The sequence below is a fragment of the Lemur catta genome, chromosome 9 (assembly GCF_020740605.2).
Source record: "Lemur catta isolate mLemCat1 chromosome 9, mLemCat1.pri, whole genome shotgun sequence".
Lineage (NCBI taxonomy): Eukaryota > Metazoa > Chordata > Mammalia > Primates > Lemuridae > Lemur > Lemur catta.
Window position 1 is genome coordinate 66,796,009 of NC_059136.1, and position 14,189 is coordinate 66,810,197.

Here is a 14,189-nt window from a genome sequence, read left to right on the forward strand (position 1 = left end):
GGCATAGTTTGAAGGGAGGAAAAACCGAAACTCTACATGTGAGCTCTTTGTTTAGTTTCTGCCAATCTATATTCTCTTCAAATTGCAAACCAGCATATTTTCCCTAAAATGAAAGTATGATATTAAAATTGCTGACTCTGAATTTATTATTACTTCTGTTATTATTGCATTGTTGTAACTCAGAAGAATGAAAGCCACAAAATAGAAGTCTCTTACAATAATATAGACACTGTTCAGTTTACTTCCATATTTATTACTTATTTTTTAGAAGAGCCCTTATTAGGCCTAATCAGTGGGGTTTTTTGGTTTAAGAAATATGAGCTTATGACTAGTTCTTCCAATTATTTCAGAAAGGGACATTGGTCAGCTTTCTCACTTTGGTGTAAACAATTCAGGTTTTGTTGTTAATGGAATTATTCTTTTCTCTATTTAAGCTCTTTTTTCCCCTAATATATGATCAGCTGGTCTAGTAATTTATAATAATGATGCTGGCTTTCTACACTACTAGCGTAGCAGATTGGATACTTTCTAAAGTCTAAAATATTTGGAAAAGCATTAACAATGACATTAAGACCAAATGAGCCTCTCTTTAAAATCTTCAGGTTCTGCTTAAACGACCTTACATATAGATAAAATGAGGTATTTATGTTCACCTGACATGGCTTTACAAATAAACTTATATATTAGTAACTTATTTCAAAAGTTGTGTGCCATTTTATATACATATGCATATTTTGAAATTGTATGAGTTTGGTGGTATGCATTATATATTATTCCTTGTATTTTAATTTGCCAAATACATTTAATTTATGCTTCCTTCTCTTCCCACAAATAAAGCAGAGATTGATATGGAAAATCAAGCTGATAGAAAAATGGGAGCGGCAAATACTATAACCACGAGCTTAGCATAATATTTTTGTGACTGTACTTCAGATTTGGCTCTAAGGTTCCTGGCAGTCAAAGCAAAAAGAAAAATTACCTTCATTATTGGAAAAGAGGAACCATGCCAGTTCTTTAGGGGAGATTTTCCCCCAATCGAAAATTCTAAAATAAATTTCTCATATGGGGCTTTATATCCAGGACACTGAATGATTTAATGGACAATATCTTCTAAATGAAGAATTAAATTATATAGAATGCAGAATAAAATTTCATATCTGGGTTTGTATACTATATATTAATTTTGATTTGGAATCAAAGGTCTTATATTTTTGCAGGATGAAATTTCATCTGAGCATTTTTACAAAAGTATTGCCAAACAAATTGACAATGTAAATAACCTTTAGAAGAAACTACTTAATGGAGGAGAAGATACTGTTTTAAGAACTTGAGAAACATCTTTTTTATGTACAACTGGAATAACTGCCAGATGATCTGAGCTAGTGCTTTGACATATTGATTAACATTAATTTCTAAGGCTCATTAAAGGAGAACATTTACTAGGAAACATTTAGGCTAATTAAGGATGCTATATATTTGCAAGTGTAGAGAATAAATAAATGGTGTATTTACCATAAAGACACTATCATTCTCCTCTGTCTATGGCGAGAATTAAAAGTATTCTAGGCCGGGCGCGGTGGCTCATGCCTGTAGTCCTAGCACTCTGGGAGGCCGAGGCGGGCGGATCATTTGAGCTCAGGAGTTCGAGACCAGCCTGAGCAAGAGCGAGACCCCATCTCTACTAAAAAATGGAGGGAAATTATATGGACAGCTAAAAATATATATAAAAAAAAAAAATTAGCCGGGCATGGTGGCTCATGCCTGTAGTCCCAGCTACTCGGGAGGCTGAGGCAGGAGGATCGCTTGAGCCCAGGAGTTTGAGGTTGCTGTGAGCTAGGCTGACGCCACAGCACTCTAGCCTGGGCAACAGAGTGACACACTGTCTCAAAAAAAAAAAAAAAGTATTCTAAGTGCTAGAATTTGGTAGTAATTTTTCTCCTTCTTAGATTTTCTCTGTTCAGTTGTGAAAACTCCCTGGGAACTAGTTCATCAGAGGCTTTTCAGATAATCCTCATGCATATGCTAGCTAATAATTAAAGCAAAGATTTAAATATACAACAACTAAATTAACTTACATAAGGAATATATAGTACTTCTCATAATAACCCAGCAATAACTATCAGTCCTTTTTCTTTAAAACATATTTTAATTTTAATATATTCTTCTGAAAACCTGAAGAGCCTTCCTGGTCTTAAGGAATTACATTAAGATGAATGAATGTCAGACACTGGCATCTGTATCTTTGGAAAGCCCTGTGCCTCCCCTGGGTGTGTCATGTTGACTGCCACTTCTTTATCTGCTCATAATTCTAACCTTGACAAGGTTTCTAAGTCAAACAAATAGGCTTTCTTCTCAATTTATAAAATCTTACTGTTTTCGATGGATAGTGCAGGTGGTCTTTATTCTGGAAAAGATTATCATGTCAAGAAATCAATTTTTATATGTTTCATTTATAAAATGTTAAGATTTATACAGGGGCATAAGAAAGCTAGATACAGAATGGAAAGTGTGATAAAATTAATTTCCCCTCATTTGTTTCAAAAATAATGAATTCTAAAACAATTTCAAAAACTTTCTAGAACCCTGCTTTCATTGAGTTAACAGATAGTGTGTAATAAAACAAAGAAATAATTTCTTAATGCTTTTGTGGAATTAAAAATATAGTGAAATGGCTTTATTAGCTTTTGGAATTAACTTTATCATTTCTAAGACTTGTATTGATATCAAACACTGACACAGTGTTTCTTTGTTCTTGAATGGGCTTCCTTTGCCATTTTTTAAATCAACATGTTCTTTTGCAAATAGATGTGTTCTGTATATGGATATATTTGTGGGTTCCTCTATGTAGGAATGTGTACGAGGATATCAATTTCACATCTCCTTTTTAGATTCTATCCTAGTATCAAATGAAGTTGAAGTTTGGAAGTGATTTCAATTTTTTTTCAGAAACTGTCATTAAGTATATAATAAACAGAGCAATTTAGCACTAGATGAATGAGCTTTTATTGACCAGATTCCACTATAAGGCAGAAATCTATGATCTAAACCACTATTAATACAATCTACATGGGATAGTCCCAGCGTTAGTGCATTGTGTTAAGTTGTTATTGCAAACTTTTAAGCATCCATTGGTTGCTATGATCTTTTAACAAGAAGATGTTAAAGTTACAAAATGCTAATAACTGAACTCTTTCCCAAATTGTATAAACGATATCTAACATTAGCAAGACATGATTTGCTATTAATCTTAGACTGGTATTGCCTTTACCTGCATATATTTATTGCAACTGTCAAAAGCTATTATGAGGCAAAATTTTGAATTTATGTAAAACAAATCACCTGGCCTGAGTCTTAGAGAAAGAGAGTGAGAGATTGCAGTGTAATACGGTTGATAGCACGTGCCAAATGTCTGCAGTACTTTTAAGAAGCAACTTTTTCACTGAGAAAATTAATTTTATGACCTAAACTTAGTAAAATAAAACCTGAGTAGCATTAAAATTTTTAATGCTTTGCCACTGCTCCTAAGACAACTAAACCTTTTGCCAACTTTTGCTTTTTAACAGGGCACATTGGATATGAAGCAGCCAACTTTTCTGTAAACCTTGGTAACTTTCTTAGGATAATTTCAAATAGCAGGTATTACAAAATGCTAAAAGTTGCCAAGATTTCAAAATCTAATATCACCTTTCTTAAAAATAACTGTTAGTAACCTCTGACTCATAGTATTACTCATCTACCCCTTCTCTCTGACTTTATTAAAAACTCCAACCCATGCGTCACAAAGAGATTTCAAAAGGGTGGTAAATTTCCAGGGTGAAGCATTTTTTGAAAACTCATCATTTAATCCTCTTGCCATTATTTTTCATAATAATCTTTTCGATTAGTCTACCTTCCTTCCTGTAACCTTGGATTTTGAGGACATTTCACTAAATCACTAAGAGCTGCCTACTTTCTCAAAACATTTGCTTCCATCTCAGGCAAATTTCCCATACAACTTTTGAGTTTCTCCTCCTATTCTATAAAAGATAAATCTTCATTTTCATATATTTTCTTTTTGTCATTCTGCTATTCATATATAAAAATAAATTTTTATGTGGCTATCTAATTTATCTTAAATATTTAGTAATTTTGTTGTAAAGCATGATACATAAATATAATTATTATTTAATATTGAGCCTGTTTGTGTTAGTAAAGTCTATTTTTAATGATGATGTAATAGAAATTATACTTTTAAGAATTTATGGGAACTTAACTACAATTAATAAAAAAAAATCTTAGAAATGTTATTTACTGAACATCATTAAAAACTTTCCCTCCCTTTTTATTCTTACTGCTATTAATATTACATTTGTTCAGGTCCTTGTGTAATCTCCCCTGGATGATTGCAGTAACTCTTCTAATTGGCCTTCTAATTTAATTTAATTCTTCTTATCCTATAGTTTCTCATTCCCCAGTCCATTCCTCCATGTTGCTGTGACAATACTTTCTTTAAGATATAATTCTGATCATGTCAGTTCAGGAATAAGTCTCAGATTCTGACCCTTATCTATCTACTGATTCCGCCTCATCAAAGTGCAGTCCCTGTTCAGTCCTTTCTCTCCTCGCTGACCCAATCCTCCTATACTTCTACAGGCTGTCCTCCTTGTTTCACACAATTCTGCCTTTGCTCGTTGAGTTTCCTTTGCCTGCAAAAGGTCTAAGAATATTTCAGGCCCAAGCTCACATGGTATATACAGTCTTTATGAAGTCATTGCTCACTTCCCTCCATCAGAGCACCTAGCATAATTCCTCAGCTTACGGATGTACATTGTTCTCTTCGTCTTCAGAACTGGAAGTACCAGGGAAAGGAATAATGTCCTTTTTGTTTGTATCCCCAGTATATTACACAATACTTGGCACTTAGTTGAAGATTATATTGTTGCATATATGAGTTACTATATATGATTCTTATGTTTCAAGCCAAGTGAAGCCTGGTGCTGTTGTCTCTAAATTCATTCCCTCCCCCAAAAAGGAGGGGGGAAGGAATAGCCTCTAAGTAGCCTCTAAAAAAGCCAAGCCATCAGCTGAATGTTTAAAGTGACCACAAATTTCAGTTTCTGTTTGCTGGATTTAACAACTGCTAAGTAGCTTCTCCTTTGTTTCTAGTTACTAGAAAAAAGTTAATGCAGCTTTTAAACTGCATAATTTATAACTTAATGTCATGAGTTCAGACCCATAAACCACATGTTTAATTAGTGTGAATTATGTACGGTCTAGTTAAGGATTGTGCTCATTTTCCCAATAGGATACACTCAGAGAAAGGGGTGCTTTAGAATGACTAATTTAAAAGAGGATGCACTTCTATTGTATTTGGTTCAAAAGCTTACATTTAATCAAGTCACTTTTTTTTTTAGTAAAACACTCAGTACCTGGTTGTTAATTAGTGATCCAGAGTCACTGGATAAGAGGGAGACTAAACCTGCATAAACCCAGAGAGCAACGCATGCTCTTCCATTTTCCCAGAGGTCTGTGTAAAGAAAGGTAGGGTTATGTGAAGTGGTAGAAAGGGAAGACTCTAAGTCTTAATAACGTTAACTCAAAACATTTTAGATTCTGAAATATGTGAATATATGAACAGTCACAACAGTTTTCCCAATCATGTGCAGGTTTGAGAATTCGGTTACAGCATAATTGAAACATCTCAGTCAGTAGCATCCAGAATAAACCAGAGCACTGCCAAGACTCCAAGAATGTTAGTCTACATTCTCGTGAACAGTCCCCTTGTGCCAGAAATTCTCCCAAAGGGAACAGAATATACCTGCTGCACTTTGATAAGGTCTCTAGCGATGCCCTTTTACCCCAAACAGGCACTTAAGATACATGTGTTCCTTTGCCCTCACTCTTTCCCCTATCATTTATTAGAGATTATGATGGGCAGAAAGTTTGTTTTATGTATGGTTAAATATGAGCAAGTAGAGTTTTTAAAACTCCAAATGATTCTGCTAAAAAGGTTGCCTCCTCTCATGGACTGTGCACTAGTTGAAGATATCAGCATTTTCCCCAAATTTCAGTTTCTATTTCTGGGCTGCTATTTGACCTTACGTTTTATAATTAGATTTGCAACTTTTGCAAATATACATTCTTCTCACTGTATGTTGCATGGTGACAAAAAATAGTTTGAACAGTGCTAGGCCCAGAACCCATATGTTCTGCCTGGAAAAGCAGGGAGCGCTTTCTTTTTATTTATAATGGATCCTTCTACATTTACATATAATATACTTGATTTTCTGTCCTTGTTTCCACAGCCATTACACGTGTGGATTATCAAAGCAGATTTTTAACTGTTCTCAAGGGTCTTAAATCCATTTTAGAACCAGCTTGGGTATAAGTAATAAAAACCAAAATCTTTGCTGGTTTCTCTGCTTAAGTGGTGATTTCCCTTCTGATTATCCCACTTATGGATAATGTGTCTTCATCTAGGTATTTTTGGCACTAGAACCACTAATGGATTTATATTGCCTAACTCATGGACTGGATCATTCATCTATGCATTCATTCAATCACTCATTCATTCCCTAAATGTTAAGAGACTGCCCATTATATGCCAGGCACAGTTTTTTGTCCTAAAACAGCTCATGCAAAGTGCCTGCTCCCTTCTAAGAAGACTCAAAGCATCTTTTTTGATTCACTGAGGATATTTAATATTCCTTTTCTATGTCAACTATTTCATTGCTAGCTGCATAGCTCTTTTATTTAGTGTGATTGCTGTAGAGTTTCCAATATGCACATTTAACTTATCACAAATAACATTATTTAAGTTACCTTTAAATAATTTTATTTCATATATGATGAAAGAACATTACAAGGTATACTTCTGTATTAGTTACCCATTTCTGCTTAGCAAATTACTGTGAACTTAATGGTTTAAAACAATACCTATTATCTAACAGTTATGTAGGTCAGAAGCCAGAGTGGGTGCAACTGGGTCCTCCACTCAGGTTTTCACATCGTTAAAATCAACGTGTTGGCTGAGCTGAGCTTTCATCTGGAAGCTCTGGCAAAGAATCTGCTTCTAAGTTTATTCAGGTTGTTGGCAGAGTTCAGTTCTGTGTACCTGTAGCCCTGAGATCCCTGTTTCCTTACTGGCTATCAATGGGGGGTTGCACTCAGTGTCATAAGACACCCCCCCATTCCCCTTCACTGTCCCTCATTCCCAATTTATAGCCAGCAATGGGGCACCTAATAGCGATGCTCCCTGACTTAAACGGTGACTCGACTTATAATTTTTAGACTTTAGGATGGTGTGAAAGTGATACTCATTCAGTACATCCCTTGATTTACATGGGATTATCATAAGTTGAGGACGTCGTAAATTGAAAGTACATTTTGGAGAAATTGAAAACGCACTTTCAAAGTACGGTATTTTCAATTTACCGATGGTTTATAGGAAGGTTACCCCACCGTAAATCAAGGAGCACCTGTGCTTTTCATGCCTCAAATGTCTTTGACTTCCTCTGCGGAGAAAGCCTGAGAAAATTCTGCTCTTAAAGGGCTCATATTCTTAGATTAGATTTACCCAGATAATCTCGCTATTTGTAGGGCAATGGATTAGTAAATTTCAGTACACCTACAAAATCTCTTTCTCCAGGTAACTTAGATATTTTTGGGTGTGACATGTCATCATTTTCACAATCTTGTCATAGAGATTAGAGCAAGACATCTTTGGGGACATTTTTATAATTCTGCCTACCACAATTTCCATTTCCCTTGTATTACTTATTGTGCTAACATTGTCATACATTTTACATCTACATATGTTACAACTACCCAAATACATTGTTATTAGTTTTGTTATTAGTAATTAATTAGTCAATTTTCATTTAAGGAAATTTTAAAAATTAAAAAAATGTCTTCTATATTTACCCACATACTTAGAATTTCTAGTGCCCTTCCTTCTTTTGTATAGATATGATTTTTCAGCCGATGTCATTTTCCTTCTACCTGAAGAACTTCCCCTAATTTTCTTGACGTACATGTCTGCTGGCAACAAATTCACTCTGTTTTTTTTCATCTGAAAATGTCATTATCTTACTTTCATTTTTGAAAAATATTTTTTCTGGATATAGACATCTAGGTTGACATTTATTTTCTTTTAGCACTTTTAAGTTTGTCATTATGTTGATTTTGTTACACATTGTTTCAGATGAGAAGTAAACAGGTATTCTTACTTTCCCCTCTATATATAATCTGGTCTACCCCCATCCCTGATACTTTGAAGATTTTCATTTCATCACTGGTTTTCAGAAACTTGATTCTCTTTACTATTCCTGAGATTCTAATTACATGCATGCTAGGCCTTTTGATACTGTCCCAGATATCACTGGGATCACTGGGATTCTGTTTTACTTTCCAGAATTTTTTTTTTCTCTATGGTTCTGTGTGGGTATTCTTTATTACTCTGTCTTTTCTTTTGTAGTGTCCATTCTGTTATTAAGAGGATCTAGTCTTTTTTTTATTTCAGGAATTTTTAGATATACAGTTATAATTTGGCTCTTTATAAATTTTTATTCTTTTAGTTAGATTTCTTATTTATTCACTATGTCCATATTTTTCTTTAAATCCTTGAACACATTGCTGATACGTTATTTGTTAATTCCAACATTTATGCCATCATTGGTTGCATTTCTATATTTTTTTCCTCTTGATGATGTGTCACATTCTCCTGCTTCTTTGCATGTCTAGTAATTTTAATAGTAGTTAATATCTTTACATGCTGAATATTGTGATGTTACATTATTGACAGCTTATATTTCATGGTCTTTTTTAAAGAATGTTTTGTTCTGGAAGCTGATTAATTTACTGGCTCATAGGTTTTATGCTTTTGAGGCTTGTGCTTGGTTACATCTAGAGTATTCATTACAGTAGAGCCAAAGTAATACTACTTTTAATGTGGGGTCTTTCTGGAGTCTCACGAGAATGGCTGTGGAGTGCAGTGAAACCACTCATTCTGGATAATCAGAACTTCAATGTCTCTTGAGCACTATGTGATCTCTGGGGCCTCCATTCCCCTCATAGTCCCCAGTGGCTGTTCTCCACTGTGCCTCGTGGAGTCTTGCCCTGTATACAAGGAGGTTAGTGTTGGGCCAAAGACTCAAAGGGACAACTCTGCAGATGTCTGGAGATCCTTTTCTGTATAGCTTACTCTTCTCCAGTTTTTCACCCCAAAAGTTTCTGCTGCCTCAGCAGCCCTTAATGCTGATCGGTTTTTCCCTGCTCAGCAAGACCACTGCTTTTTGTTCAGGCTCCTTCTCTGTGCTACACTTTGGAGCTCATTTCCTTTCTCTCAAAAATCACAGACATGGGATGTCGTCCAATTGAAAAAAACAGTTGATTCACATATTTATAATTGTTTAAGATGGGATAGTAATCCAATACCCATTTCTCTGTCATGTATAGAAATGAAATGGAGTATTTTAAAGTTATTTATTTGATAACGTGCTTTAAATGTTAATTTCATTTGATAATTATTCAAGTTTCTATATGCTGTAAAAAGTTTCATGTGGAATATGTGTTTCAGAATACTTTACCAACGCTGTATGTTAAGGCAACTGCAGCATTCTTAAATTGGAGTATCTCATGCCATCTTCGGTTTTGTTTATTTTGCCTGGGGGATCTATAATTTAAAATCTTGCTCCCCACTTATTTTCCCCTTGTGGTTTAATTTTGGTGTCTAGAGTTAGTATCTTGGTAATATCTCAAAAATGCTTCATTTTACTGCTCATCAATTTTATCTTTTGGGACATTTTACTCATAATTCTCTGTAACTTTCCTCTAGTTAGTTTATTGCTAATGTCTAAAGTAGACCTAGTTGTTGAATGACTAATGTGAAGCTAGTTACTTATGAACATTCTTCTACCAAATGTAGGGTGTCTAGTGATTGTTGTGCTATATCTGTATTCCCCAATGTGTTAATTAGCAGATCCTTTTAGTGTAAATGGTGCCCATTGTAATTATAATGGAGTTTTATGTCTCATCATAAGCTCATTCAATTGATTAAACTCATGGCCAACTACTTAAATATGTCTTTTGTCTGCAGAATGTTTTTTATTTCTTTGTCATTAAAGTGGATTTATTTATTGGCTATAGACAGACTATTGCCAGCTGCAAATACATCGCAAAGTCATGATCCTTCTCCTCATTTAACCAGACCTCTGGGGATGCCTTAAATGTGACTCAAAACTTGTATCGTGAGGAATGATACTCAGTGTTCTAATTTCATTTTTTGTTAATATAATGTTAACAATATCTTCTCCTATAGTGTAAATTCTGATTAACCAATCCAATTTAACTTCTGTTTTCTCTTGGGAAAATATCCTCCCTTATGTTTTGTAATTTGTGAAAGGCATAAACACTTACTTCCTCCCCTGTGTTTTCTTTCTATCTGCTATCTATCATTATTAATTTATATATTCTCAGTGGGTGGCTCTTTTTCAGCTTATTGACACTGGTACACCCCCCTGGCAATGAGTTGGCAGAGGAGAGATCAAAAAGAAGAATTACTGTTTTCCCAACTACTTATCTTTGGGAGGTTTAGCATGATTATCTCCACTTTTTCTTGTTTTCTCTTACTGTATTTGACAAGCAATTAGGTATTAAACATGAAAGCATTTTCTCCCTATCCTTTTCCTTAAGATATTTAAGCCCAGCTGATAATGTCTCAGTAGGGTTAGCAGTCTCCCTGTGACTGCATTTTGATTGCTCCACTGTTTTATGTTTTCTGTAACAGCAGCCACACATGTGGTTTTAAATAGATTTAGGGACTTATTTTTCTTTCTCACAATAAAAATTTAGAAAGAGATGAGGTGATAAGTCTCTACTACTTTACTGTCTTCCATGTTTTTCCTCCTACTAATAGTGGTCTTCTCTGTTTCTGTTTAAAATATAGGTAAGTACAACTGTTGTACTAATAAAAATGGAAATTATAGGCAAATAAAAATGTGAGCCACCAACCCAATGTCTTCATTCAGAGAATGTCAGACTCTTTGTTGCTGTTGTTGTTCTTACAGAGATGGGGTCTTGCTATGTTGCCCAGGCTGGAGTGCAGTAGCTATTCACAGGCGTGCTCACAGTGCACTGCAGCCTCAAACTCCTGGCCTCAGGTGACCCCCTTCTGCCTCAGCCTCCTGAGTAAGCTGGGACTTACAGGCATGTGCAACCATTCCCAGCTACTTTTTGGTGAATATCGTAGCATCCAGTGTTTATATACTACAGTGATATAGGCATTTCCACCCTGAAACCTCACTCTAGAGGGTTGGTCACAAGGAAAGAAAACCTCAGAACAACTTCAGCTACACATACAGACGTTTATTACCAAGCAGGCATACTAACCATTCAACTTGTCTGTTATCCTGTCCCAGATGTGCTGATTAACATCTTGCTTGAGGGACTTTCTCTGGTACTAATGGGATGATATTAGGAGGTTGGGTAAAACTCAATATCAAATCAGGAAGCAGGATCCTCCAAACTCTGGATGTAAGAAATACCATCTTCCTTTATTTGCCTAACTCAAGTGGTCTTCTTTGAGTTTTCCTTCTGTTCTTTGTCTTAGCAGGAGATTAAATTATAATTGTTGGGACTCCTTTCCTCCACTCCCTAGATCAAATTAAGATTCCTTGAGTCTTAGATAGAAACATCTGGGGGTGGGGAGTGGTGTCCAGTTTACCCTCGGTATGCTTTCTGTCCAAGCCTGCGTGAAAGCTTTAGGATGGGTAGTTCTCTGTGTCAAATTTCTGCCCTAGGAACTTTTTCTTTTTAGCTTTCATCACTACAGTATTTTGTGGTTGGTACCAGGCTTCCTAAATTACTCATCAGAGGTGCATTTCAGGCATTCTTGTGTGGGAGCTGCTCTCTGTCTGTACCAAGTACTAGGTATGTCATCAGGTGTAAGTCATCAGAACCTTTTCTTTAGGGATCTAGCAAAGCAGGAACACAAAAATGAGAGAAAAGTCTAACCCTGGTAAACTTATCCAGGGGTTTGTAATCAAGAATTATAATTTCAGTAGGCCTGTAGAGTTTATGTTTTGGCATGATTTATGTATGTATGTGTTGTGTATTTATTTATTTATTTATTTATTGGTTGGGAGGGACAGTTAAGTCTTTTTGATATTTAAAACCTCCAAAGGTCTTCATCTGGCCGTAGTACCAGGCAGAAGCCACGCCGCTCTCTTCGTAGCTCCTCTAGGGATTCTCCACCCCTCATCTCCCATCCTCAACTGCTAGGACCACCTTGAATTTCTTTTCAGAGGGCCTGTGAGATGGTGGCTTTGGCTTCTGGTGATGCCATGTGGGAATGAACTTGTAGAATGAGAGACAAAACACTGTCAGTTTTCCTCCAATTAACTCACTGTTAAATACATATAAATTTTCATGGTTTATTTTCTCAAAGATTTGGACAGTTTTCTAGCCTGTTCTGTGTTGTAAGCTACATTTGTGCATCCTTAACATTAATACCTACATATTTTTATGCAATTTTAAAATTTATTAAATGAGAATTAATATAGTACTTAACAATAATTTTAAAAGATCTATGAAGAGTACTGTTTATAATTGCATTATAGCCACAGGAATTTTACCATTAAAAGTTTAATTCCTAGTTATGTTTCTTAATTGTTATTTTTAACCCAAGTTGTAGACTTAATTCTGTTTATTTTAAGTATAAATATGTTGTGATAAATAAGAGAAGTTGAGACCTTGAGTACCTTGCCTGAACATTTATATCTGTTCATATATATGAACATTTATCATAATCTAACATATATAATAATATATCATAACATGTATCATAATAAATAATATATATTATAATATAGCATATACAAAAATACGAGTTATATTTAAATGCTCTGAATCTGTAAAGAATAAGTATACTTTACATTGCTAAGATTTCTTTGGGTGAGCCATGATATTCCTATTTGAAAAATGTGCTTTAGAACAAAAGTAAAAGTTTATATATTTCTATTTTAAAAGTATGATTTATGAAGATCTATTTTGTTTAGAGCTAAACCTAATCAATATTTTAATGATTTTTTTCTTATGGGAATTTTTTCTTCAGAAAAATTAAATTGTAAATCAAAGCATGATGTAGGCCGATTAAAAAAAGAAAAATTAAACTGCAATGTTCATTCAATTATTTTATGTTGTCTTGAAGAAGGAAAAATACCATCAGTGTTGATCAAATGTCTTAGAAATATTTAACTATGGAAAGTTAGAACTTAATTAAGTTTTCTGTCTTATACATGCTCTATATTTTGCTGTCCCATATGACAACCACTAGTTACATGTGGTCATTTAAATAGAAATTAATTAAAATTAAGTACATTAAAAAAATCAGTCCTTCAATTGCATTAGCCATGTTTCAAGTGCTCAATAGGGGCTACCATTTGAACACCATAGATATTAGATATTTCTGTCATCACCAAAAGTTCTATTGGTTAGTGCTGATGGTCAATTATCTGAGATCATCAATTTATAATTAAATGCATAATAAGATAATTTTTGTTTTTTAGCATCTACTGATACATTAGAAAATAAATGGCAAAAAATCTGTTTAATCAGATTACAGACTGTGAAAGCAAACACAATTTTTTTAGAGTTTACTTTCTGATGATTATTCATATGTCATTTTGAGTAGTCTGTATCTATACTTTATATTAAAAACTGAAAACATGGGCAAATACCACAAGTGTTTGTTTATATTTACACATGACTTCTATTTAAAATGTGACAAACATGTATTTAGAAAGGAAAAGTTATTAATATGGAAATAGGGGAATAGATATAATTAGGTTTTGACTGATGTTGTTATAAAAGCCAAGAGAGGTTCTCTAGAGGAGCCATTTTCTTTTTCTGCAAGAGTAGGTTCTAGAACACTGGCCAAAATTTTACCTTGCCATTTTGTGCATAGATTTCATTATGAACTCAACCCTTCTAGCAACCTGTAGAATGGAGGCAGTCTTCCAACTAAGGCCAGTGAAATTTGAGCATGCCAGCACCAACACAGCATGTTTGAACTTATCTCTATTCCCATTTCTAGAATATCCCATATCTGCACTCTAGCTAGACTCATAGGAGCTTCAGAGAGCATTTAATGTCTCACCCATAGATCTTGAAGAGGTGAATGGCTTGCCCAAGAGGACATAGGTGCTCAGTGG

General features: G+C 34.6%; 1 long non-coding RNA gene across 2 annotated transcripts in view; it reads left to right on the plus strand.

Annotated features, from left to right (window-relative positions):
- LOC123645001 overlaps positions 1–14,189 on the plus strand; it is a 33,952-nt gene that overhangs the window by 6,848 nt on the left and 12,915 nt on the right. The window contains exon 3 of one of the 2 annotated variants that reach the window (XR_006737361.1): positions 3,564–3,636. The exons of the other annotated variant lie outside the window; for it this stretch is intronic. This is a non-coding gene — a long non-coding RNA (uncharacterized LOC123645001). The remainder of the gene's footprint in view (positions 1–3,563; positions 3,637–14,189) is intronic. 2 annotated transcript variants of the gene reach the window in all.